The sequence below is a fragment of the Aegilops tauschii genome, chromosome 2 (assembly GCF_002575655.3).
Source record: "Aegilops tauschii subsp. strangulata cultivar AL8/78 chromosome 2, Aet v6.0, whole genome shotgun sequence".
NCBI lineage: Eukaryota > Viridiplantae > Streptophyta > Magnoliopsida > Poales > Poaceae > Aegilops > Aegilops tauschii.
The window spans coordinates 586,923,550-586,949,402 of record NC_053036.3 but is presented as its reverse complement, the minus strand read 5'-3'; the positions used below and the strand labels follow the sequence as shown (position 1 = coordinate 586,949,402).

General features: G+C 44.1%; 1 pseudogene; it reads right to left on the bottom strand.

The window, feature by feature from the left end:
• The window catches only part of LOC109744968 (receptor-like serine/threonine-protein kinase SD1-7), a 112,615-nt pseudogene that overhangs the window by 65,720 nt on the left and 21,042 nt on the right, over positions 1-25,853 (bottom strand).

Genomic DNA, 25,853 nt, shown 5'->3' with positions numbered 1-25,853 from the left:
GCCAAACCAAACTGATAATTCGAAGAGAATTGCAAACATAACCAATCATACATAAAAGAATTCAGAGAAGATTCAAATATTTTTCATAGATAAACTTGATCATAAACCCACAATTCATCGGTCTCAACAAACACACCGCAAAAGAAGATTACATCGAATAGATATCCACGAGAGAGGGGGAGAACATTGTATTGAGATCCAAAAAGAGAGAAGAAGCCATCTAGCTAATAACTATGGACCCGAAGGTCTAAGGTAAACTACTCACACATCATCGGAGAGGCTATGGTGTTGATGTAGAAGCCCTCGATGATCGATGCCCCCTCCGGCGGAGCTTCGGAGAAGGCCCCAAGATGGGATCTCACGGGTACAGAAGGTTGCGGCGGTGGAATTAGGTTTTTGGCTCCGTATCTGGTAGTTTGGGGGTACGTAGGTATATATAGGAGGAAGAAGTACGTCGGTGGAGCAACATGGGGCCCACGAGGGTGGAGGGCACGCCCAGGGGGGTTAGGCGCGCCCCCTACCTCGTGCCTTCCTGGTTGATGTCTTGACGTAGGGTCCAAGTCCTATGGATCACGTTCGTTCCGAAAATCACGTTCCCGAAGGTTTCATTCCGTTTGGACTCCGTTTGACATTCTTTTTCTGCGAAACACTGAAATAGGCAAAAAAACAGCAATTCTGGGCTGGGCCTCTGGTTAATAGGTTAGTCTCAAAAATAATATAAAAGTGTATAATAAAGCCCATTAATTAATGTCCAAAACAGAATATAATATAGCATGGAACAATTAAAAATTATAGATATGTTGGAGACGTATCAGTGCTTAAAGCTCAGAATGATTTGCTCAGTGAATTAAATAGTAAGGAAAATGATAATGTTGTTAGAGTTATGACTAGAGGAGGTAAAATGACTCAGGAACCTTTTTATCCTGAGGGCCACCCTAAGAGAACTGAGCAAGATTCTCAGAGAACTAATGTTGATGCACCTAGTCCTTCTAAAAGGAAGAAAAAGAAAATTGATAGGACTTTGCATGCTTCTAGTGAACCTGTTGTTGACACACGTGAGAATCCCAATGATATTTCTATCTCTGATGCTGAAACACAATCTGGAAATGAACATGAATCTAGTGATAATGTTAATGATGATGTTCATGTTGATGCTCAACCTAGTAATAACAATGATGTAGAAATTGAACCTGTTGTTGATCTTGATAACCCACAATCAAAGAATCAACGCTATGATAAGAGAGACTCTGTTGCTAGGAAGCACGGTAAAGAAAGAGAACCATGGGTTCAGAAACCCATGCCTTTTCCTCCTTAACCATCCAAGAAAAAGGATGATGAAGATTTTGAGCGCTTTGCTGAAATGATTAGGCCTATCTTCTTGCGTATGCGTTTTACTGATATGCTTAAAATGAATCCTTATGCTAAGTATATGAAAGATATTGTTACTAATAAGAGAAAGATAGCGGAAGCTGAAATTTCCACCATGCTTGCTAATTATACTTTTAAGGGTGGAATACCAAAGAAACTAGGAGATCTTGGAGTACCAACTATACCATGCTCCATTAAAACAAACTATGTTAAAACTGCTTTATGTGATCTTGGAGCCGGTGTTAGTGTTATGCTTCTCTCTTTATATCGTAGACTTGATTTGAATAAGTTGACACCTACTGAAATATCTTTGCAAATGGCCGATAAATCAACTGCTATACTTGTCGGTATTTGTGATGACGTGCCTGTTGTGGTTGCAAACGTCACCATTTTAACGGACTTTGTTATTCTTGATATTCCCGAGGACGATAGTATGTCTATTATTCTTGGAAGACCCTTTTTGAATACTGCAGGGGCTGTTATTGATTGCAACAAAGGCAATGTCACTTTTCATGTCAATGGTAGTGAGCATACGGTACACTTTCCGAGGAAACAACCTCAAGTCCACAGTATCAATTCTATTGGAAAAATTTCAACTATTACTATTAGAGGTTTGGAATTTCCTCTTCCTACTATCAAGAAGAAATATGATATTCTTATTGTTGGGGACGTGCATATCCCCGTTGAGGTAACATAGTGTTATTCAAAATTTCTCCGGTTTCATGTTATTCGAAATGAGTTTGTTAACAAGACCTGATCAACCTTGTTAGTGAATTCCTTTTGATGAGCATGAGATGGATGAAGTTAGAAAGCACAACCTTCTGTACCCTCCTTTTACTTTCTGTAATTTAGATTAAATAAAGCAAAAATAGTATTTTCTGCCTGTTTTCTGAGTTATCCATGCAAGAAAAAATATACCCCGAAAATAAAAGTTCTCCAAATGCCCCGAAATTGAAATATGATTTTTTCTGGAATATTTGAGAATATCTGGCACTGAGAACACACCAGGGGGAGCAAGCACCTGGCCACGAGGGTCCAGGGCGCGCCCACCCCCTGGGCGCGCCCTCCTGCCTCGTGGGCCCATGGTGGCTCCCCTCCACTTATTCCAGCCACCACACACTCCTTCTTCCTCCCAAAAAAAATCACCAACCAGCTCAAGCACGAGTTCTAGCTCATTTTGCTGCGATCTTTGATCTCTTTGCTCAAAGCTCCACTCACAAAACTGCTTAGGGGGATTGTTCTTTGGTATGTGACTCCTCCAATGGTCCAATTAGTTTTTGTTCTAGTGCTTTATTTATTGCAAATTTTTGCTGCTTAGGTGACCCTGTTCTTGAGCCTGCATGTCAAATTTATATGGTCCCAAGTAGTTCTAATGCATGATTTAGTCTCTAGGCACTTGTGGGAGTAGTTGCTATTAATTTTTTTTGAGTTTGGTTCACTTTTATTTTGAGTTACTAAAATTTTCAGAAATTTTTCAGAGGAAGAAATATGTTTAGGAAAATACCAAGGTGGTCCTTCAAGGAAGCAAGGACCCAGGCTCGCAATACGCGATGCAGACGATGAACCATCGAGGGAAGCTCAAGTGCGGGCTTGTGAATGGTCGTCGGAGGACTTTATGGTTCGAGCAGGAATCAAGGAGGAATTTGACACATATGTGCGTAACACTGAACATGAGAGCTTCGAGACAGATAAGTGCCGTCAGTACCACTATCTCACTGATTCCTTTGTGAGAAGGTTTGAATTTTCTTCATCACGCAATTCTCAAACTGTCCTGTTTGATCTTTATGAAAATTCTTATACTATGGACTTTGAGGATTTTAATACTGTTTGCACACTTCCACAATGGGGTAGCACTACTGAGCCTCGCAAATCTGAATTTAGATATTTTCTTGCTAGTATAACTATGGGGGAGTCTAGAGATATAACACAAGCTACCATAGGGAGCATTCATTTTCCTGCTATACATTATTTTGCTCTCTTCATAGGTAGGTGCATAAATGGTAAGGATGAAGCATGTCACATGTGTGTCCCTGACCTTAGTGTTCTCAGGAGTGTTGTATTAGGAGATAAACATTATAATTTGGGAGCCATTGTTGCACGTAGGTTGCATAATAATAGAATTAATGGAGATTTCTTTGGTGGAATTTATGCAACCCGTCTAGCTAATTTTCTTGATATACCCATACGTGGGTATGATATTGAGTTGCCTCCTGTTTATTTAGATTATGAGGCTATGGTTCGTAATCAGTTTGTTGAGAGGAACGATCAGTTCCTCCAGTACCGACTAATCTTTGACAGACGACGCACCTATCACGTCGCTCTCCCTGCTCCTACTTTCTTTGACTTTCAGGCAAAAGGGAGACATGTTATAACCAGGGAGGAGGCGAACGAGTACGAGAGGAGGACTGAGACAGCTCGCCTCCAAGCCGCAGCCCACGATGCAATAGCTGCTGCATCTCAGTACGACCCCAACTACAAGTTTGATCCATGGGCATAAACCAACTCAGGCCAAAAGCCTAAGCTTGGGGGAGTACGTATTTCTCACCGACATTACATTTATGTTCACACACTCATGTTAGTTGTCGGTGCTCATACTTTTTCACTGTAATATCCATGCTTGTTTATCTTCCTTTTTATGCTTTCTTCTTGTGTGTTTGATAAACCTTAAGAAAAAATAAAAAATATTAGTTGTAGCTTTTAGCTAGTTTACTTTCTTGCTTGTAGTAGTAATAAGTAAAAAGAAAACCCAAAAAGATTTCATGTTCGTCTTTTGCTTGTTGGGACATTTCCCGTGTAAATAGTTCTATTTCTTTTCTTTTCCTTGGGGGTCGAGAGGAGAAGACCATAATGAAAATGTTGAAGTGGCTCTTATATGCATTATTGTTGATTTAACCAAGAGCCCGTATTTGTCTTCTCCTTAGTATTGAATGCTTGCAGATTCTAGCTTAGTCCAATGCACGTGCACTATTATTATTATTCACATCGTTCGGTCGTGCAAGTGAAAGGCAATTATGACGATATATGATGGACTGATTGAGATGAGAGAAGCTGGTATGAACTCGACCTCTCTTGTTTTTGTAAATATGATTAGTTCATCGTTCCTGATTCAGCCTATTATGAAGAAACATATTTGCAACGACAGTTAGAGATTTTAGTTGCTTATGCCATGCTTAATTAGCTAGGAGTTTATAATGGTTTATCTTGCGTACCAACATGGTATTAAAATGGTTGTGATGTGGTATAGTAGGGTGATATCCTCCTTTGAATGATTCAAGTGACTTGACTTGGCACATGTTCACACATGTAGTTGAAACAAACCAACATAGCCTTCACGATATTTATGTTCATGGTGGATTATATCCTACTCATGCTTGCACTCAATGTCTATTAATTTTAATGCATGTTCATGACTGTTGTCGCTCTCTAGTTGGTCGCTTCCCAGTCTTTTTCTAGCCTTCACTTGTACTAAGCGGGAATACTGCTTGTGCATCCAATCCCTTATACCCCAAAGTTATTCCATATGAGTCCACTATACCTTCCTATATGCGGTATCTACCTGCTGTTCCAAGTAAATTTGTATGTGCCAAACTCTAAACCTTCAAATGAAATTCTGCTTTGTATGCTCGAATAGCTCATGTATCAACTAGGGATTTCTGTATCTTCCATGCTAGGCGGGTTATTCTCAAGTGGAGTGGACTCCGCTCCTCACTCACGAGAAAATGGCTAGCCACCGGGATGCCCAGTCCCATGCTTTATGCAAATCAAACCAAAATAATTGCAAACAAAACTCCCCCAGGATTGTTGTTAGTTGGAGGCACCCGTTGTTTCGGACAAGCCATGGATTGATGTTTGTTGGTGGAGGGGGAGCATAAACTTTACCATTCTGTTTGGGAACCGCCTATAATGTGTGTAGCATGGAAGATATCGAGATCTCTCGGTTTTTATGTTGACAATGAAAGTATGCCACTCAAAATATTATTTATCTCTATTTCAATATCGAGCTCTAGCACCTCTACAAATCCCTGCTTCCCTCTGCGAAGGGCCTATCCATTTACTTTTATGTTGAGTCATCACCCTCTTATTAAAAAGCATCTGCTGGAGAGCACCTCTACAAATCCCTACTTCCCTCTACGAAGGGCCTATCCATTACTATTAATTTATATTGAGTATGACTGGATCTCTTTTACCATGAATTACAATGTTTAGTAAGTCCTTGATCTTTAAAGGTGCTCTGCATTTATGTTTTGCGGTCTCAGAAAGGGCTAGCGAGATACCATCTTATTATATCATATCATGATTGTTTTGAGAAAGTGTTGTCATCTGAGATTTATTATTATTGCTCGCTAGTTGATTATACCATTGACATGAGTAAACATGAGACCTAAGTGTTATTGTGAATATGGTTAGTCATAATCTTTGCTGAAAACTTGAATGCTGGCTTTACATATTTACAACAACAAGAGCAAACATAGTTTGTAAAAGTTTTTCTTTATCACTTTCAGTTTATCAACTGAATTGCTTGAGGACAAGCAAAGGTTTAAGCTTGGGGGAGTTGATACGTCTCCATCGTATCTACTTTTCCAAACACTTTTGCCCTTGTTTTGGACTCTAACTTGCATGATTTGAATGGAACTAACCCGGAATGACGCTGTTTTCAGCAGAATTGCCATGGTGTTATTTTTGTGCAGAAATAAAAGTTCTCGAAATGGCCTGAAAATCAACGGAGATTATTTTTGGAAATAATTAAAAATACTAGTGAAAGAATCAAGACCAGGGGGCCCACACCCTGTCCACGAGGGTGGGGGCGCGCCCCCTGCCTCGTGGGCCCCCTGGAGCTCCACCGACTTCAACTCCAACTATATATTCACGTTCGGGGAGAAAAAATCAGAGAGAAGGATTCATCGCGTTTTACGATACGGAGCCACCGCCAAGCCCTAAACTCTCTCGGGAGGGCTGATCTGGAGTCCGTTCGGGGCTCCGGAGAGGGGAATCCGTCGCCGTCGTCATCATCAACCATCCTCCATCACCAATCTCATGATGCTCACCGCCGTGCGTGAGTAATTCTATCGTAGGCTTGCAGGACGGTGATGGGTTGGATGAGATTTATCATGTAATCGAGTTAGTTTTGTTAGGGTTTGATCCCTAGTATCCATTATGTTCTGAGATTGATGTTGCTATGACTTTGCTATGCTTAATGCTTGTCACTAGGGCCCGAGTGCCATGATTTCAGATCTGAACCTATTATGTTTTCATGAATATATGTGAGTTCTTGATCCTATCTTGCAAGTCAATAGTCACCTACTATGTGTTATGATCCGGCAACCCCGAAGTGACAATAATCGGGACCACTCCCGGTGATGACCGTAGTTTGAGGAGTTCATGTATTCACTAAGTGTTGATGCTTTGGTCCGGTACTCTATTAAAAGGAGGCCTTAATATCCCTTAGTTTCCAATAGGACCCCGCTGCCACGGGAGGGTAGCACAAAAGATGTCATCTAAGTTCTTTTCCATAAGCACATATGACAATATTCAGAATACATGCCTACATTACATCGATGAATTGGAGCTAGTTCTGTGTCACCCTATGTTATAACTGTTGCATGAATAATCGCATCCGGCATAATTCTCCATCACCGATCCAATGCCTATGAGCTTTTCACATATTGATCTTTTCTTAGTTACTTTTCCTTTGCCACTGTTACGATTACTAAAAAACTGCTACTGTTACTTTTGCCACAGTTACCGTTATTTCCATACTACTTTGCTACTAAATACTTTGCTGCAGATCTTAAGTTATCCAGGTGTTGTTGAATTGACAACTCAACTGCTAATACTTAGAATATTCTTTGGCTCCCCTTGTGTCGAATCAATAAATTTGGGTTGAATACTCTACCCTCGAAAACTGTTGCGATCCCCTATACTTGTGGGTTATCACCCACCATGTCGGAATGGGCTCAGAGGCGGTCGTGTCACGTCTAATTGAAGTTACTACCCTACCCCTATTTAGAGCAGTGGAAATCGGGCCGATTGATTGTCCGTGTAATGGGTAGACAGTAATTTCCATCTCCCAAACACTTGGCTTCGGGCAGCCGACGTGGGAGTGGACATTTTGCCGCTTCTTTCGAATTTTGGGACAATAAGCATCCACGTTTACCCTGGCAACTAAATCCGAATCCATTTTGTATTCCTATACGAATCTTTATAAATCATTCTATGTGTTTTTATATATCTTCAAAAGGACGACAAAGATGTATTCCACTGTCATATATGAATATGGTTTACAAATGCCAATACTCAAATTCAGAAGCTAGAATCCAGTTTAAGGTGAATTCGAATATTTTGAACACTTCATGTCCAACTCAAATGTCACACGCAGCATAATGTGTACTCCCATTTAGATATGTACACAAGCGATGTATCAAGATTCAAATACCGAGTCAATCAACCAAGAATGTACAGAACTAACAAACATATAAACACTTATAGAGTATATGGATCAATAATATCAACTAACATACATAAGCCAGGCCGCTGTACTTTTCTTTGCTACAACAACATCCTTTTTTTAGCCAAGCTACTATAGCATCTTGGCCCTTTCTGATGCGTGCCACTTATGGTCCATCTATACTACTATTATTGCTGAATGCACATTCAGCCCGATTGCCACATTTGTAGGTCTGGCACAGCAATCAAAATGAAATGTCTCCGAGTCTTATCAATTAATACAGACTTGTGCTCAAATAAAATTAGAAACCAAAAAACAAAAAACAAAAAACAAAAAACAATTATTACATGATCTCTAAAACAAATTGTTTGATTGATTACACGAACAACACAAAGGGTATTCAACGATGGAAAGAACATTTCACGTATGATTTACCAAGTGGGAATTTAATTTCCTTTTTTCCTTCAGGACCTTAACAATGTGGTCAGTCTCAGCTTTCTTCGTTTTGAAATCCACCAAATATTTAATGGTTGTCTTGAGTACTGCTACTGATTGTGCTGTTTGCTTCCTCAACATGTCAACTTCATCTCTAAGTGCAGAAGCAGAATCTCTTTCTACCACTAGTTTAGCCTCTAGAGCATCAGCAGTTGGAAATTCATAATGCACGATTAGGTCGGTGCCACTGCTGTGAGATGATACAACGTCCATGGGGACCTTGCTCTTTGATCTTGGGCTAACCTGTTTTGCCATTAAAGTTCCAATTGGATTCAGAAAAGTTTAAGTTAGCAAAACATCTCAACTAGGAGTTATAACAGCAAACCAGTTAAACAAACAAGGAATTAAAGAGTTTCAATTCGATGCTGAAAAGTAGTTATTAACATCATTGTAACCCGTTGTTGCAGCAGCAAAGCAGTTAAACAAACAAGTAGCAATTTAAGTTCAGGCAAATAGGTAATTCTTAACAGTAAGTATCAAACACATAGATAGGCGCAGTCTATAATAGGATTAATAGGCAAATTAAACTAAGCCAAGCAACGTAATTGAACAATTTTGCAATAAGTGGCTAACTAAAATTCCGAGAAGCAGGTAACCGAACTTACGCTAGTTCTTTGTACAGGCACACTGCAACTTCTTTTTCGCTTACAAGGTTGTACGAAGGAGTCCATGGCATCAATTGCTTGGATACGCAGTCCCAATACTTCTTTCTTCCCACACTGCATTGGTAAGTCGAATGGTTAATCTGGTAAGATGGTGCGTCCTTGATATGTTATATGAGGACGTGTAGTCAGACTAGTTGTAGCCACACACATCACACTGGCTTTTACTATATATTTCATGCGATTACTTTTGGCATATCGAGATCTAAGCAATCTACAATAGGATGAAAAGACTGGCATCCTTCACATTATTGGCGAACTCAGTTCATAGAAACAAGCAATTCAACCATTCTGTGGGTAAATCAAAAGCGCCACTGGAATATTTTTCACTACCCCTATCATACACGCAAAAAGGGGCGACGCCACCATAGGGGCTGGTATGGGCGGCCGCCTCGGGTGGCCTGAAAGTGTGCACCTAGTTTGAGTCGTCCAGGTTGGCCCAGGCTAGTTTTGTTCGTCCCAATGCATGAGCAGGCAATGTAAGAAATGAAGAAAAATGTTTCAATTTGGATAGGCCAATAACATAAGTGCAAGGCAGGCCTTGTAGCAGGCTCGCGGCCCAAACGAGCGCCTCCCATATCGATCGACAGCAGGAAAAATCCCAATTCATCCGCTCCAGCCTCCAGTCTGGTTTGCTCCTAACCTAGCCACCGCTGGACAGACCAACACAGCACTTCCTCGCGCCCTCGTTGGAGGGCGGTCGTCGGGCTTCAAGCGAACGGAAGGACAAGAAGATGAAGATCCAACCCTGGGTGTAGCCTGCGTGGGAGGCAGCGGCGGCAGCACGGGCATGGCATCGAGCTTGCGCAAACGGACAGTCACAGCTTGCAAGAGTAGCATGCGCAATGAGCAGGTACATCACATCCCTGATTATATCTAATTCAACTCTTCAATTTCTGGCCAAGTGTCTAATGAACAGACTACTAATGAAGGATTTGATGCAAACATTTTACATGCTCCTGGTGATGAACATATAGTGTCTAATGAGGCATCTAATGCAAGCATTTTGCAAGCTCCCATTGAAGGATTTAGTGTCTAATGATGATCTGCTATGTTGAGAGAGACATGGAGATTTGCAGGCATTGATGACAAGCAAATTATAGTGCATTTTCATGGCTTGAGGAAACGTCGAGGCAATCTACCAGAAAGTCCCCGTATCATGACAACGTAGCATAAATACTTTTCTAATCTGTTGTTTGAAACTATTGGCATACTTGTGCAGGATAGATATATTGATATGCAGTTTGCGCACTAGTTATAGGTGCAATTACACTTTGATATTTTCAGCCAGAGAACAAATAATTCAAGCAGGTACAGACCATGTTTGTCGTCCTTGTACACCATGTTGCATTTTGTGTTTTTTGGTGCTTGCATCGTTTAGTGTTTATAATCTGAACTACTTTGGATCATTAGCTGGTTTTCAAAGTGCATGTAGCTTCACATTTCTCAAGTTATGTTGATTTCCGGAGTGCAAGTACCTTCGTATTTTTTAAGTTAAATGTTCGCCCCTGGTAACTTGAATTCGTGGATCCGCCACTGCACACAAATCATACATGAATGCCAGTATGAATTAAATGAAATGCAGGGACTTTCGCTAGCTCGTTGTACAGGCTCACTGCAGCTCTACTTGCGCTTGGGATGTTCCATGTACAAGTCCATGTTACCACTTGCTTGGATGTGCAGGCCTTGTGCTCCTTGCATCCCCCTCTGCATTTTTGACATGGCGAATGGCTGATCAAATAAGAGGAATCGACCTTGCTGTTGTACCGGAGGACAGATACTTACAAGGTTATACGGGTGTGCAGGATGTGTACCAGATCCCGTAGCACCGTCATGCTTCGCTAAAAATGGATTTGCTTGTTTCAGATGATATCTCCAGAAGAAATCAGAGTTAAAGTCAGATTTGGATAGGCGTGTAAGCTAAGAGAGCAGTGAAAGGATATCCAAACATCGTCGGAACAGTGCACAAGGGAGTGATGTGTGGATACCTAGTTCGGGCCGGCGTTTGGGCATGCTCGCCTAGCTAGAGTGCGGGTCACTTCAGAGCCGTTGAGGGTGATGCGCTGGCGTTGGCTGGCCGCGCATGGATGCAGATCTTGAGTGGCAGCGGAGCGCTATGATGCGGTGGACGAGACCGTTGGTGAAGCCCCAGCGGCCTCGGGGGGCGGAGGCGCGACGATGTGCTCGGTGAAGTAGCCCCTGTGAGCTGGGAGATGGCGTCAGTGAAGCGCACCTGATGCGGTGGAAGTCGGTGTCTGTGAGGCACGTCGGTTGCGGCGGCCGACGTTGTCGGGGACCACCCGGTGCAGTGGACGAGGGCGTAGATGAGGTAGCTCCGGTGCGGTGGTGAAGCACGACCGTCGTCTTCGTCGTTGTCATCCGGCACAGAGGTGGGGAAAGAGACGAGACGAGGGGCGATTTGAACTTTGCTTGGGTTGGTGGCGAATTAGGGATTTGAGCAATCTGGGCGCGGAAGGGGACGATGGAGAAGGGAGATTTTGCAGGGCTGGAATTGGGGCCGCCAGATATTTCAATCCGAAACGTGGAAGCGCGAACTTATTTTGTCATCATCCTTTTGGGGGGGAGGGGGTGGGTGGCTCGGTGCTAAGCGTCCGTCCGACACACGCGACCACCACGACACGACCCTGGTCTGCCTGGTGCGCCTACATTTGAGAATGCAAACGAATCTTCTTTCATTTGTAAACGAATCTGTATGTATTACCATGCCCGTGTTTTCCTTGCAACAATTAGTCATTCGAAACGAGATACTATAAATTAATTAATGAGGAGTTATTTGAAAAAAAATCGAAACGGTATCCACGCTAACGTGGATTAGAGAGTGTGTGTGTCACATAATTAGTTATTTGAATTAGAGTGTGTGTCACATAGCGATCTCCAATTCTAACGTGGATTTCACATTTCACTATATCCATGCTACTTTTTTAGTACAATTCATATGTATATGATGAACACCATGGTAGTGAGAAAACTTTTGGATGGATTCAAACATATGACCTACAAAATAGCACAACAAATCGAGTCAATGTCAACTTTTCGAAACCTAGTATGGCACGAATTCAAAATAATTACCCATATGTATGGTCCTCAGTTCAAATCTTACAATGTACACCGAATTGAAACATCGATATTAAGTCTCGTACTATCTACATTCAAATGTTGTTTTTAGCCCCCCCCCCCCCCCCCCCGCACACACGCTACATACTTCCTGTATCGGTCAATCTTCCTCTCCTAACCACCTTAGGAAGCTATCAGTTTCCAACACACATCCATTCTTTCTCTCCATTTTTCGATCTCTAACTCTCTCGACTACACAACCCCCTTTTTCCACTCTGTTACGAAATGTATTTACCTCACACACCCGTCATTGCACCCCATGTCGAGCTCTCTCTCTCTCTCCCCCCTCTCCCTCTCACCCTCTCGCGCTAAATACATGCATTGCCTATCTAGCCCCCCAACATCTCATGCGCACGCACGCACATTGTCTATCTAGGTCACTCCCTCGAGACTGTCTCACTCTTTCTTCCGCACGGCGGGCCACACTCGCTCAATCTCGCTCTCTTTATCTGAGTCTCGTTTAACCTTGTTTTCTTTCACACACAAATGATATATCTCCCTGTTCGGGCCTCGATCGACACACTCTATACTCTCTCACGCAGATTGTCTATCTAGGTCCGTCCATCAAAGCCGCCCCCACTCTTTCAACCTCATGGCGGGGCATGCTCGCTCTCTCTCTCTCTCTCTCCCTCTCTCTCTCTCTTTGTATGTCTCGATTGACCTCGCTCTTTCTCGGACAAAAATGATATATCACCATGTTTGAGCCCAATTCGACTTATTCACATTGTATACTCTCTCACGCACATTGTCTATCTAGGTCACTCTCTCCAACCCGTCTCACTCTTTTGATCGCACGACGACCCTATGTGATCGATTGACCTTGCTTCCTCCCACGCACAAAATATATCTACACGTCTGTGACTGGATCATCTCTCAAGCTCTATCTTACAGCCCTCACCCTTACCAAAAGCTCAATCGGACAATATCTCTCCAGAGCATATATATTTGTTCAATGAATGTCGGACCACACTCACTTTGTCTCTATCTGTATGTCTCTTGATTGACCTCGCTGTCTCACGCCGTATCTTCCACACATTGAAGCTACCTCTCCATCCCTCGCAAAGCCGGAGCTATTTACATTGCGAGGGGCACTCCAAACTTGGATTAATTTATGTAGGCATTTATTCCGGTCGGTTTAGATTATATTTCCGTAGCATTTGGCCCACAACTACTCGAAACACCGTTGCAACCCCCGCAACTCCCCTAGTTGATTTCCCTCTGGCTCGGTCATCGCTCTCTCGCACGTCATTTCTCGCCTTCAACGTCGCACCATGGTATTATTGCAAAAAACTATGTTGTTCTCTTTAATTATTATAAATAAGCTACAAAACTACACACCGATAGTCCACTTGGAATGGAACAAATTTCGACACACAAATTAAAGTGCTACAGACTACACACCGAGGGGCCCACATGTCATGAAAAAAATTTGGACCCATATACAAATTAAGAAAATAAAGGACGAGGATCGAACATGTGACCAGGGCCTTCAAGCCGCACGTCAATAGGCAACATACGTAGAACATCAATGTTTGTTGTACCTCCCTTTGTTCACATAATGTTTTTATATTACCACAACCTATTTAATTGATAACATGTAATATTATTTTTAGTACTATTCGCCTTCACTTACTGGTGGGTTCCATGTGTGCTCTCTGTCTCTCCTCCCCTTCTGCGTTTAGACGCACGGGCAAAGACGAAGAACTCGCGGGCGATGTTGCCGTTGACCATATCTGGACGCGTTCACAAGTTACGGCACCAGTTTCACATGCTAGCAGCACTAGTCAGTGTGTACGTGCAATGCACGTTAATTTGGAAGTATATTAAGTGCATGCGGATATTAAGTAGGATATTATTTGCATGTTATTATGTGATTAGCACTATTTTTTGCTTGAAATTAACTGCACGCTAAACGTGTTCAACGCTCGACATTGAAGCAGTCTAGGTCGTTGGATGACAAGGAATACATGTGGCTTGATGACGTTTTATATTTAATTTGATACGGCTCTAGCAGAACATTCAATCGATCAAACCATAGATTTCGTTTAGTCTGACCCGACTTTAAATTATACGACGATCGATCTAAAATAAACGGAAATGATAAACGTTCGGATTTTAAGCATGGCAATCCGAACGTTTTTCATGGCAAATTTAGATTACGCGGCGGCGGTGGGGGCGTCTTGCGGTGGGAAGTGGCTCCTCTGCCGTGCTCTGTGTGTCGTCGGGCCACTGACTGACGGCGATGGTGGCGCCTTGCGCCGTTGTTGGCGTACTCCTGGACGTTGGCCTAGCTTCAAGGAAGGCCAAAATGTTCTGGACTTCGGAGCGAGTCAACTGGCGGGAGGAGGCTACTGGCGTTGGTGCAAGTAAGCGGTCGACGGCGGCCATCCATGCCGCTGAGGGGGGGCACTGGCACCCGTGCGGGGACAGACGCTATCAATGGCGCGGCGGAGACATTCGTGTGCACGGGCACCAGCACGGGCGCGCACGTTAGTGCACGCGCAGGCGCATGCGCTGGCAGGTGCACGGGCACCAGCACGGGCGTGCGCGTCAGTGCACGCGCAGGCGCATGCGCTGGTAGGTGCACGGGCGCGTGAAAGTCGGCGGGGACCTCGTGGAACCCCGTGGCATCAAGCTCGGCGACAATGTGGGCTCCCAGCTCATCAATGCCACGGGGATGGGCGCTGGCACAGTCAGGGCGACGGGAGCCAGAACGGGAGCGGGGACAGGCGCGGCGTCTTCCCGCAAGTCCAGTTCAAGCTCGTCCCAAAGCGCCTTATGTTCTTGAGACTCCGGCTGGGTGTCTTCCTCACGAAACTGGAAGACTAAGGGCAGACCATCGTGATGCGGCATGGCGTACGTTTAGGTCAGGCTGGTTGGAGGTAAACGACAGGAGAATCAGAGAGGAAGAGAGAAGATTGTAGCGATACCAGGTAGTGCGGGGTTGATTCTAAACTGCGGCACCGGCGACATTAAACGTGGGAGCAGTTGGGACGAAGGTGGGCGGCGGAGCCTGGTCAAAGGGCTCGCCTCCCGGTGAGCCTGCACAGCGGTCTGCTCGCACGCCTCCCTGTCAGCCGGCCCAGCGGTCTGCTCGCACACCTCCCGTCAACTCACACGGTGCTCGGACGGCACCTGCCGATGAGAAGCGGGACTCGTGGCAGCACGTAAACGCCCACGGTTTCAATAGTGAAAGCGTTCGCCTTAACGTGACAGGTCTTTGTTCCAAAATACCTTGGCTCTTCATTTGTGCAACTTGTCATAAGCAGCTTGTCTCAAATTGAAGAAAAAAATTATGAAGTAATATTTGTGCCATATCACGTGACCATGCTCTGTTTCAAGAATTTATGGTCACTTTTGGATTTTCTAAAATTTAAGATCCAGGATTCGAAACAATATCATAACCTGCATCATGCAATAAATTTTCAAGCCATACATCTGTCCTGTTGTATTTCTTAAGAAAGGATTTGGTCAAACATTTTGCTTAGTTAGACTTCAGACAAGTTATATATGCAGAGCAAAAGGATAATCCCTCCGTACAAGTGCATTACCTGATATATTAACTCAAGTACTAGGCACGAACAAACAGGCTCAATTATGTGCTCATCCTGGTGTAGTAGTAGTAGTACTAGGCAATGCAGTTGACGGGTGACCTTGGCGAGCGGCGACCGAGGGAATTGAACCGTGCTCGGCACGGTAGGTAACGTTGTCTAGGTACTAAAGCATCCCTCCGTTGTTCATTGGTAGTCATTATGGACCGGGGACATGAGGGGAATTTCCTAGGACTGGAATTCTGGCCGCCAGATATTTCGACTCGAAACGCGGAGGCTCGACTGGTTGGGGTTGCCTAATGTGCGTACCACGCACGCCACCAGAAAGACACGAGCTCGGTTTTGTTTTTATTTTTTTATTTTTTTAGGATCAACACGAGCCAAGGTCTGGCTGGTACGCCGTTGGGTCCTACCATTCGAGAATACGAAAGGAACCTTTTAAATTGCCAAACAAATCTATGTGTATTACAATGCCCGTATTTTCCTTGCAAATACTAATCTCAATGTGGTAATTGATTTATCACGAGTTGTTGAATTAGAGTGAGTTTGTGATATAGTGATCTCAACGTGGATTTCACATTTCATGGTATCCCTGGTAAGTTTTTCAATGCAAATTCGAATTTTAAAGATGAACAATATGGAGGTCAGAAAACTTTGTATGTATCAAGCATATGACCACACACACACACAAAGAGAGACACCCACACACGAACACAACAACAATCCAATAAGTATAGTGCATCTATTTTTCCAAACCATGCATGTATGACACGAATTCAAAAATACTCCTTCTGTTCCTAAATATTAGTCTTTTAGAGATTTCAACAAGCGACTACATACGGAGCAAAATGAGTGAATCTACACTCTAAAATATGTCTATATACATCCGTATGTGCCAGTCCACTTGAAATCTCTAAAAAGACTAATATTTAGGAACAAAGGGAGTAAAATGTAAGACATGCATGGTCCTCAATTCAATATTTGAAACGAACATGAAACTGAAACATGAATATTAAATCTAGTACTATAGTACATGCAAATGTTGTGTTTAAATAGGCGGAGCTATGATTGTCGGGGGTCACCCCCTCGACCTTAGATGAAATTGTGAAGCTCTGTTTAGGGTTGTTTAGATTATATTTGTCCCCACCCTCCCAACCACCGATTGGTTGTGCACCCCCACCCCTCCTCCCCGGGAGAATATCATGTGCCCCCATACCTTAGATGCTATATGCCGATACGAGTTGCTTGGAGCTTGTAGATCTGAGATATAGCAGCTCACATGATGTCTTAATATTTTTACAGGAAACCTTGATGAGTTTGAGAATTGCACACAATTTGTACAAAAACTACTCAGATGCCCTTGGATCCCATATCCAATAACCTCGAAGCTCGTATCACCGTAGCATCTAAGATGAAGGAGGACATCATATTCTCCTGTATGTAAGAATATCATGTGCTACCACACCTTAGATGCTTTGGTGATACAAGCTCTTCGGAGCCGTTGGATTTGTGACCCAACACCTCCTCGGTGGTTCGGATGGTTTTTTGCAAAAAAGCCCCCAAAGAGTTCGGCCACTGCTTACAAGCACAAAGACTGCTCAGATGCCATTGGATCTCAGATCAAACGACCTCGAAGCTCGTATCACCGTAGCATCCAAGCTGCGAGAGCACCTTATGTTTTCTCGCACGGGAGAATATGAGGTGCTCCCGCACCGTAGATTCTATGGTGATACGAGTTCACGGAGATCTAACGGCCCACAGTAGGAGGTTTGAATGTTTTTGCAATATACGGCTGAGAGAGTTTGGGAATTGCGCAGAAAGTACAAGTACTACGCATGTGCCATCTGATCACTGATCATACGACCTAGATGCTCATATCACTGTAGCGGGTAATTAAACTATGGGGAGCACCTAATATGAGCAACGGGGATCCGTTGGATCCAAGATGCAGCGGCACACACGAGGCCTGGATGTTTTATTTGCAAAAAAACCTTTGGATAGTTTGGAAATTGCGCATAATTACAAAGACTACTCCCAAGCCATTGGATCTCAGTTCCAACGGTGTAAAAACTCGTATCACCATAGCATCTAAGCTGCGGGGTGGATGTGATATTCTATGCCGCTGTCATTTTTGTTCGTAAACTTGCAAAATACGTGTAACTTGTGCCGTTACTTGTCTAACCGCGCAAAGTGTTTTGTTCAAAAAAACCATCCTACACTGAAATATCGGAACAACACACGGGGGTCCCATTTGTCATTAATCAAATTTGGACCTAAACCTAACAAATCTGAAAGACGAGATTCGAACTGGCAACCTGGACTACAAAGCATAAGTCGATAGCCTGAAACAACAACGGTTGTTGGCTTTGTCCCATAACTTGATTTTATACAGTATTACGTTGAGTAGAGTAGAGGGAGTGCGTCATCAACACGTGCATGACCGTTGACTCACTTAATGGTGGGTCCCAGGTCTGCGATCTCTCTCTTCTCTCCATCGTCTAACCTTGGCACGGGCACACACGAAGAGCGGCGCTAGCTTGCCGTGGTGTTATTACAACTAAAAAAAAGCTTGGAAAATAGAAGAATCGCCTAGAACAAGAGATGTTGTGGCTGGTCGAGACGGAGCTAACCACACCTATCCTCCGTGCCATGTTAGCATGATGAAGCTCTATGGCTAGTGGGGTGTTTTTGACCGACTGGCTGGGTCCCGAGGTCGAACCATAGGTACTACGTCTGATACAGTAAATTTTTACACGCACATTTTTCCTCCGTGCCGAGACATGGCACACCCTACCGCGTGGTTTCGGGGTCCTCCCGGGTGGTGCACGCATATATTCTTCCTGATGTGGGACGCCATACCGCGCGTTTTCGCCGAAGCAAGTAAATGAGTCGTCAAATCACGAAACAACACTTTTCCCGCCGAGTACATCAGTGAAGCACGGTGGCTAGCTAGTTGGGCTAGTTCGACCGATTAGCTAGGCCGCCGCCACATTTGTTTTTTCACCCCTTTTTTTATCTACTTGCCGGCAGGTAAATTTAAATATCCACCACGGCGTTGCTCTGGTGTTTGAGTGCGGCAGGATTTTTAATTTTTTTATTGACGGGAGCAGGCGCAGCAGGATTTTTAATTTTTTGATTGACGAGATTAGGCGCGGCAGCAATTAGTCACGATGACTCCGCCTGTAAAACCCACTGCTCCCTGATGTGAGAAGTCGTCGACTGGTGTTTTACCATGGTGAAAACCAAAAGATTCCCTGCTCCTCGGCTGGCTCCCTACGCCTTCCCGTAGATTGCATTGCCTTTCAGCCGTTTCGCCCCCTGCATCACCAACGTCGTGCGCCTCGAGAAGCAGAGGGACTTCGGTGGTGTTTAGGCGCCCTCTGCATGGGCATGTCCATGTCTCGGCACAACATGACCATTGGATCAAACTCAGACGGTGCAGATCAGTCACTGTAGCACAAAGCGTGTGGGTGTGTTTGGTTGCATTCTCATCTCAATATAGTTGTTTCCTCTTCATGTATTTGTGTTAACCTACTAGTGTGGACTCATGCACCCTTCATGCACTCTGCCAAACACCCAAAAGTGGGTCGAGAAGGGAACTTTTGCTCCGATCCCGTGCACCATTCATACACCCTGCCTAACACTATTCGTGCTTCATATGGTTCATGTTTCGTGGAGTACTGTAGCACCGTACTCTCCGTGCGCTGTAGACCTAGTTCTGTTAACATTGATCTCACCGTTCATTCTCGACCGGACAGTCGAGAAAGCGGTACTATGTTACTATATTACTGTTCATATAGTTGACATGCGCACAACATCATTTGTTGTCGTCATATCTTACTACACTAGCAACAAGATTATGTAGTACTAACGTATGAACCACTGCACATGCCTAGTAGTAGGAGCACTGTGTATGTTCAAGTGGCTGTCGTGTTTCGCACTCCTCCGTCGTCAGAGTGGAAACGCTTGTTGTAATCATTTTTTCTTCAGAAACACAGTGGACACGCTCTACCATGCGGATCCTCCTCCAGCCATGCACAAAATTACTCACTTTCATCGACGTGTGGGACAACCAGCATCGGGGTCCACCAGCCATACACGAAATTACTCCGTAGTAGAGTGACGGTAGACTACCCCGATCGAAGCGCCGCAGTAATACCCAATGAGCCGTCAAATCACAAAACCCCCTCCATTCCAGCAGTAAGTTGGACGGACGAAGCAACCATCATTTCACTCTTCTCTCTCAGCTTCCTCTCTACCCAACTCGCTTCTCCCTCATCTTGTTCCTCATTTCTTCAAGAAAACCCCGACCTGCTTCTGCCATTGTTCTTCTCTCCCAAAGAAGGAAAGGTGAGCGCATCAATGGTGTTGATTCTGGCCAAGGCCCGGTCTTGCAACCCCGAGACTGATCCTATAACTCCCTCTCTTTTCTTCTTTTGGGTTTGTGATTATGGTTTATTTTCTTTTATTTCTATTTGACAGTTTCTTGATGGATGCTGGAGCACCGGCCGAAGTGATGTCTATGGCTCTGGCCAAAACCGTCGAGGCTCATCGTACGAAGAAGCGCAAGCACCCCGCCGAGACTACTGCAGACAAGCTCAAAACCATCGCCCTGTCCAAGCCCCCCTCTTCGGGATCCCTCATTAAGCAAGTCCAGGTAATATCTCTTCTTGACGATCTTTTTCTCGATCTTGATCGTGTTTTTTCATTTAACACGCAGTACTAGTACTAGTAGTACAACTTTCTGGGTGATCTTGCATGTGATTTTTGTGTGCCAAATGACGGTTCTAAATTTCTCTTTTGACCAAAACATGCGAGAGGTTGACACTGATTTCTTATAGATTACTTTCAACTACTCCCTCTATCCCAAATTTCTTGTCTTAGATTTGTCTAGATACGGATGTATCTAATACTAAAATGTGACTTGATACATCCGTATCTAGACAAATCTAAGACAAGAATTTTGGGACGGAGGGAGTACTTTATGAACATCAATGCTACCTTTGAAGAGGGTATATTTGCCTCAGTAACTTGTGTTATGGATATTGCAAGTAATCCCTTTGCTCTCATGCCTTTGAAGACATGTTCTAGTGTCTTTGTTCACTCATTTCTATGCGTATATGTAGTCATATATGGAGTATAATATCGAAAATCATCTTATATTTCTGAACGGAGGTAGTAATAAAATATGGTTTCTGTTTGAATTAGAACCAAGTCCGCGGTGGAGATGAAGTTCTCAAAGTCATGCCTTGTGAACTGGAACACCTGAGGATGAGTTCTACTGCAAAACTATACAGCTGCTGTGTCCTTGTCGCCATGTGTCCTGAACTAGTGTTTTCCTGTAGCATTGTTGTCAGGCGTGTTCTCGAGGCTGTACTTGACCACAACAATTTCCTGGCTATGCCTTCGATTACGAAGGTGTGGTTCTTGTAAAGCTTCCCAACAAATCTGATGCGGCCTGTCTTCATGATCATGTTTATGAGTGGAAAGACCACTCTGTTAGGTTCTCCAAGGTTGACGAGATGGTGATGGTGCATGTAGACATCTCTCATGAAGTCCATGGCCTAGTCAGTTATGCGGGGTTCATCCCGTAGGTCGGTGGCAAGAAATAGTCTGCAGAGTTTAATTAGTACAACTTTGCTTGTCTCTAGTAAGTACTATTGTTCAGTACTTGATTTGTGTTTGTGAACCCTGTATTGTTTATTAGTACTGCCGCTTTTGGTGTGTGGTCAGTCCTGAGAATGGTCTATGTTAATGTCTGTCCACTCAATTCAGTCTGTATATTTTGAAGTATCTGGATCATCTTTTTTGTGAGGACGGTTTATCAATTATGGTTACACTCCAATATCTGTATGCATTGCAAGGTTTATCGCACCCACCAGGATTTCCATTCCCATGGATGATCGGTCCATACGATTTGTCACGACCTTTGGATTGTCCTGCTTGTGGGAGTAGGCGGGGCCACTGCACGCCACCCGTAGTTGGACGATCAATCTTCTGTTTAGTACTTCAACATAGTGATTTCCTGGTAAGGATTCACTCGTGTCACATCAAGTAAATCTTATTGATTTACTTTCTAAATCTTATTGATTTAATGTCATGTTTTCTTTCTTTTCCTGCAATTTTACAATGCAGGTTTTGCCATGTGACATTCATCACAGAATAAACCGTTTGGTTTGCTCTACGATGGCTATTTTTGCAGGTTTCACTTCTTATGTCGTGTCAGTAACGAAGGCACTGTCCATCACTTATATTGCTGGAAAAAATTGGATCAGTCTGTTGTCTGAGTACAAGCTGAATCCCTATGATGAACTGCAGTTTGGTTTAACAAAAATGCCACAATTAGTCCTTCTCGCGTTTAAAAGAAATGAAGAAAAAAACTGGATCACGGTCACGAAGCCTAGTCAAGTTAGAAAGCTGATCATAGCAGACCAGACACGATCGCCGCTGTCTCGCACATCGGTACCACCTTCAGCAATAGATCGAGCACCGACAGTTGCTCTAGCACTGACAGCGACAACAGCTCAATCTGAGCCAGTTGAGGATTGGGCACCGACCGCGTTAGCGGATCAGGCTGATCTACCGGAGGATCGGGCTTCGACACCGGCACCTGCTCCAACACCGTCACCAGCTCTACAAGGAGCACCATCTCCGGCAGCAGTAGCGGCTTCGGCACCTGCACCAACACTTGCACTTGCATCTGATCCGGCCTGTGCAGCGGCAACCGAACGAGCAGTTGCACCAGCAACAGACTGGGTTGCAGTTCGCACTTCATATACCAAAGTCCTTACAAAAACCGACATGTCCACCTTCTTGGTAAGCATTGGCCGCCCAAGTGTTTTTTTCTTTTTTCTTTCCATGTTGTTTCGCATGATTCGTTGTGTTGATCTAACTATTTGGGTATGTCTTCTTGTTTGCAAAAAAGAGAATTCCTAGAGCAACGAGGGAGTCGTTCAACAATCCGGGCGACAGCGGCCAAGTTTCTCTTACCATGCGCAGCCTTGGTGTGAATGAACCTGCTCAATATACCGTAAGTACAAAGGATGGTCGCATTGATGATTGATGCTAAAGGATGGTCAAGGTTCAAATCTAAATCATATCTTGCGGTAGGGGATGATCTCAAAATCAAACTTTCTCGGCAAGGAGAGCTGGTCCAAATCAACTTTGAAATTCTTCAGTAGCAGCACGCAACTGCCGAACTGATCTATCCTCCGAAAGATTTTGATGTAATAATCTGGCATGGTGAAACAAGTGTCCTGTGTGTATAAGTAATACGGCAGTATTATTTATCACATGGTATATCATTGATAGAATTGCAGCTCTCATTGCTGGTTAGGTACTGTCGTTCGATTTCATTCCAACAGCTGGCGTGCTTTATTCAATTTTGTGTATTCGCCTTGTGACAGCATCTAAAACCAGCGCCGTACCAATCGCTTGCAATATGAAAAGCGCTGAGGTAGAACACATGGGCCCCCCAAACATGCAGGGTGGGCCTGCGGCCCAAAGTCCAGAACTGTGAGCCTGTCTGAGTATTATATTCTCAGTTGAACCCCCATAATGCCCGTGCATTGCACGTAACATCAAGATGCATTTGTATGAGTATTTTATCTTGTGAGAGAAAAGGATGAACGAGGGAAGGCCTTATTTGCAAATGTGGAGAGGTGTGTGGGTACCTTTTTGCAAAATTGACATAGTTTCCTTCCTATCCGTCAGATATAAATCGGACAGCCTATATTGCAGGATGGCAGGCACACCATCATCACCAACTCATCTATACTGTGTTAAAAACAACTCTGTTTTTAATAATTATATATGTTATATATATATTCCCCTTGATTTTTCTTATGTATAAAGTTGTGATATAAAAGATTTGTATATTTCTTTACAGAGGGAGTATCTCTCTGTCAAAAATATATTTTTGTGTAACTAGTTACTCCTGTCTTTCTACTTCCTTTCGCTGATATGTGGGGCATCCGGCAACAGGGTCCACGTGCCATATGCACAAATTAGAGTGCACAACTGCACGGTAGACACACCCCGGTCGTAGCGCCGCGGGAATGCCCAATGAGCCGTCAAATCACAAACCCCCCCCCTTCCAGCTTTAGCAGTAAGCTGGACGGACGAAGCGGCAATATTTCACTAGGCCTGAATCCCCTTCTCCCTCGTCTGCTTGTTCAAAGAAAACCCCCTCTCAGCGATTGCATAGGGTTTTCTCATGGAGAACCAGGTACGAATTCTTCATCCATCCCCGATAAATCCAAGTCCCTTGGTCGCGGGTAATCCTAGGATGGTAGTTGTCGCCGTTGATGCATTTTTCTTCCTACTGAATCTAGTGTGTTTCATTTGCAGTGCCCAAAGTGCGAGGACCCTACAGGTTTCTGTGCCCTCGGCGAGACGCCACACTTGTTCCTTCTCATCCTAACACAGGATTTTAAAACGCGCACAGTATGTTCCTAGAATCCTCTTTTCTATCCGGGAGGGTGGGGTTTTTTTGAACATGTTGTCGACTAATTTGGAAATTTGGATTGCTATATTTGGATAAAAGGTACTACCAGTACAATGGTCAACACTGACGTGAAGGAGGAAATTATTTCTAGATTTGGATAGGGAATACATTGTGTTCTCACATTATTTTTCCTGCAGTGCATTATTACCTCTGCCAGAACACATGTACTCAAGATGCTCGGCCTTGCCATAACTGAATACACCAGTTTAATGGTCAATGAAGACAAGCCATGGATATAAGTTCCGAATTGGGTTCATGAACCAAGAAGATCGCTGCTTTTTTTATGGCCGAACTTGGATAAACTTTCTCAAGTGTTACGGACTGAAAGTTGGCGCACGAATGTTGATGGAAATAGCAGAACCTGGTCTCATCTTCACTGCGATCTTCCAGCCCGACGTCGTTCCAATTGTTCATCCATGTTAGTTTTGTATCTGGTTCTTGCTTGTTGCCCCGATTACTTCTTAATCCACCTATTCTATCTAACTAATCACAATTTAACTTTAGAAGTAGCAATGAATCTCTCACGAGGATGCTACTTCTAACTAATATTTTCTTATAATTGGTGGCACGTGTAGGTTTTTTCAGAATTAAGCAAGCTGCTCGTTTGTTATTCTGTAACAACTCGGCTGTTAGTGATGGCACTAAAGTTGACTGGGATGACATCCACAAGTTCCTACACTTTATTGATCGTCTTGAGGTCCTTGTGGGGCGTTTCGATGGTGGAAGGCCACGTGGGATATGTGTGCCACTACTGCACTCGTTGAACAGGTCCAACTGTGTCGAGAAACTTATGGTACGAGCTATTTTCTGTTATATATGTTGTTCATAAACTATTGCTTATACACAGTTTTACAGCTGTGATCTTCTTGAAACAGAAACTGCCCAGTTCTATTGTTCCTATACAGATGCCTGACCATGGTCGAGTCAGACTTGCGCTTGGTCACAACATGATGTTTATGTCGACCTACTCCATTCCCCTTGGAGGTGAAAAGATACTTATTCATGGGTGGTCTCAAATAATGAAGGCCCATCCATCTTAGAGAATAGGACAGAAGATTATGTTCCTGCTTTTCGATGGCTCTAAAGCGAATATCCTGTTTATTGACCACATTGCGAGATGAAGCCGCTTTCAGAAGGTTGTGGATGCGCGGGGTGGCGCCTGGGCCTTGTCCTGGGGCTTGGCGGCCTCACCCTTGGTTAACTGTAGGCAAAGTAGCACTGCTCCAGGCGTGGTTTATACGATTGAACCTGTATAAGTACTCATACTGCTTTCAGCTATGGTTGTTAAGTGCCCCTGCTGGTTTCAGTTAAGGTTGTTAAGTAGTCCTGCTGCTTTTACAGTCTGTCGTGTTTCTTCAGTCCTGTATTCCTCCAGCCGCCAAAACCAAACCAGCGCCGGCGGGGCTGCCTGCTTCCGCCTCCCACGGCTGGCTGCGCCTCAGCGCACGCATCGCCGCCCCACCGTCTCCTAAATCGTTAACGCCGATGTCTGAGGCCTCGCCGTCGTCCTCTGCGCGCTTTGGTGCGCTCGCCACGGCGCCGCCCTCTCGCGTTGTCAACATGGTCAACAAACAACAGGAATCGGCAGAAGTACGTGGAGAGGATGACAGTACGGGCCCACCAAGTCAGCGTATGGAAAAATAAAATGCTTCCTCCCAGTGTTTTCCTGACATCTGGGACCCACGACATTG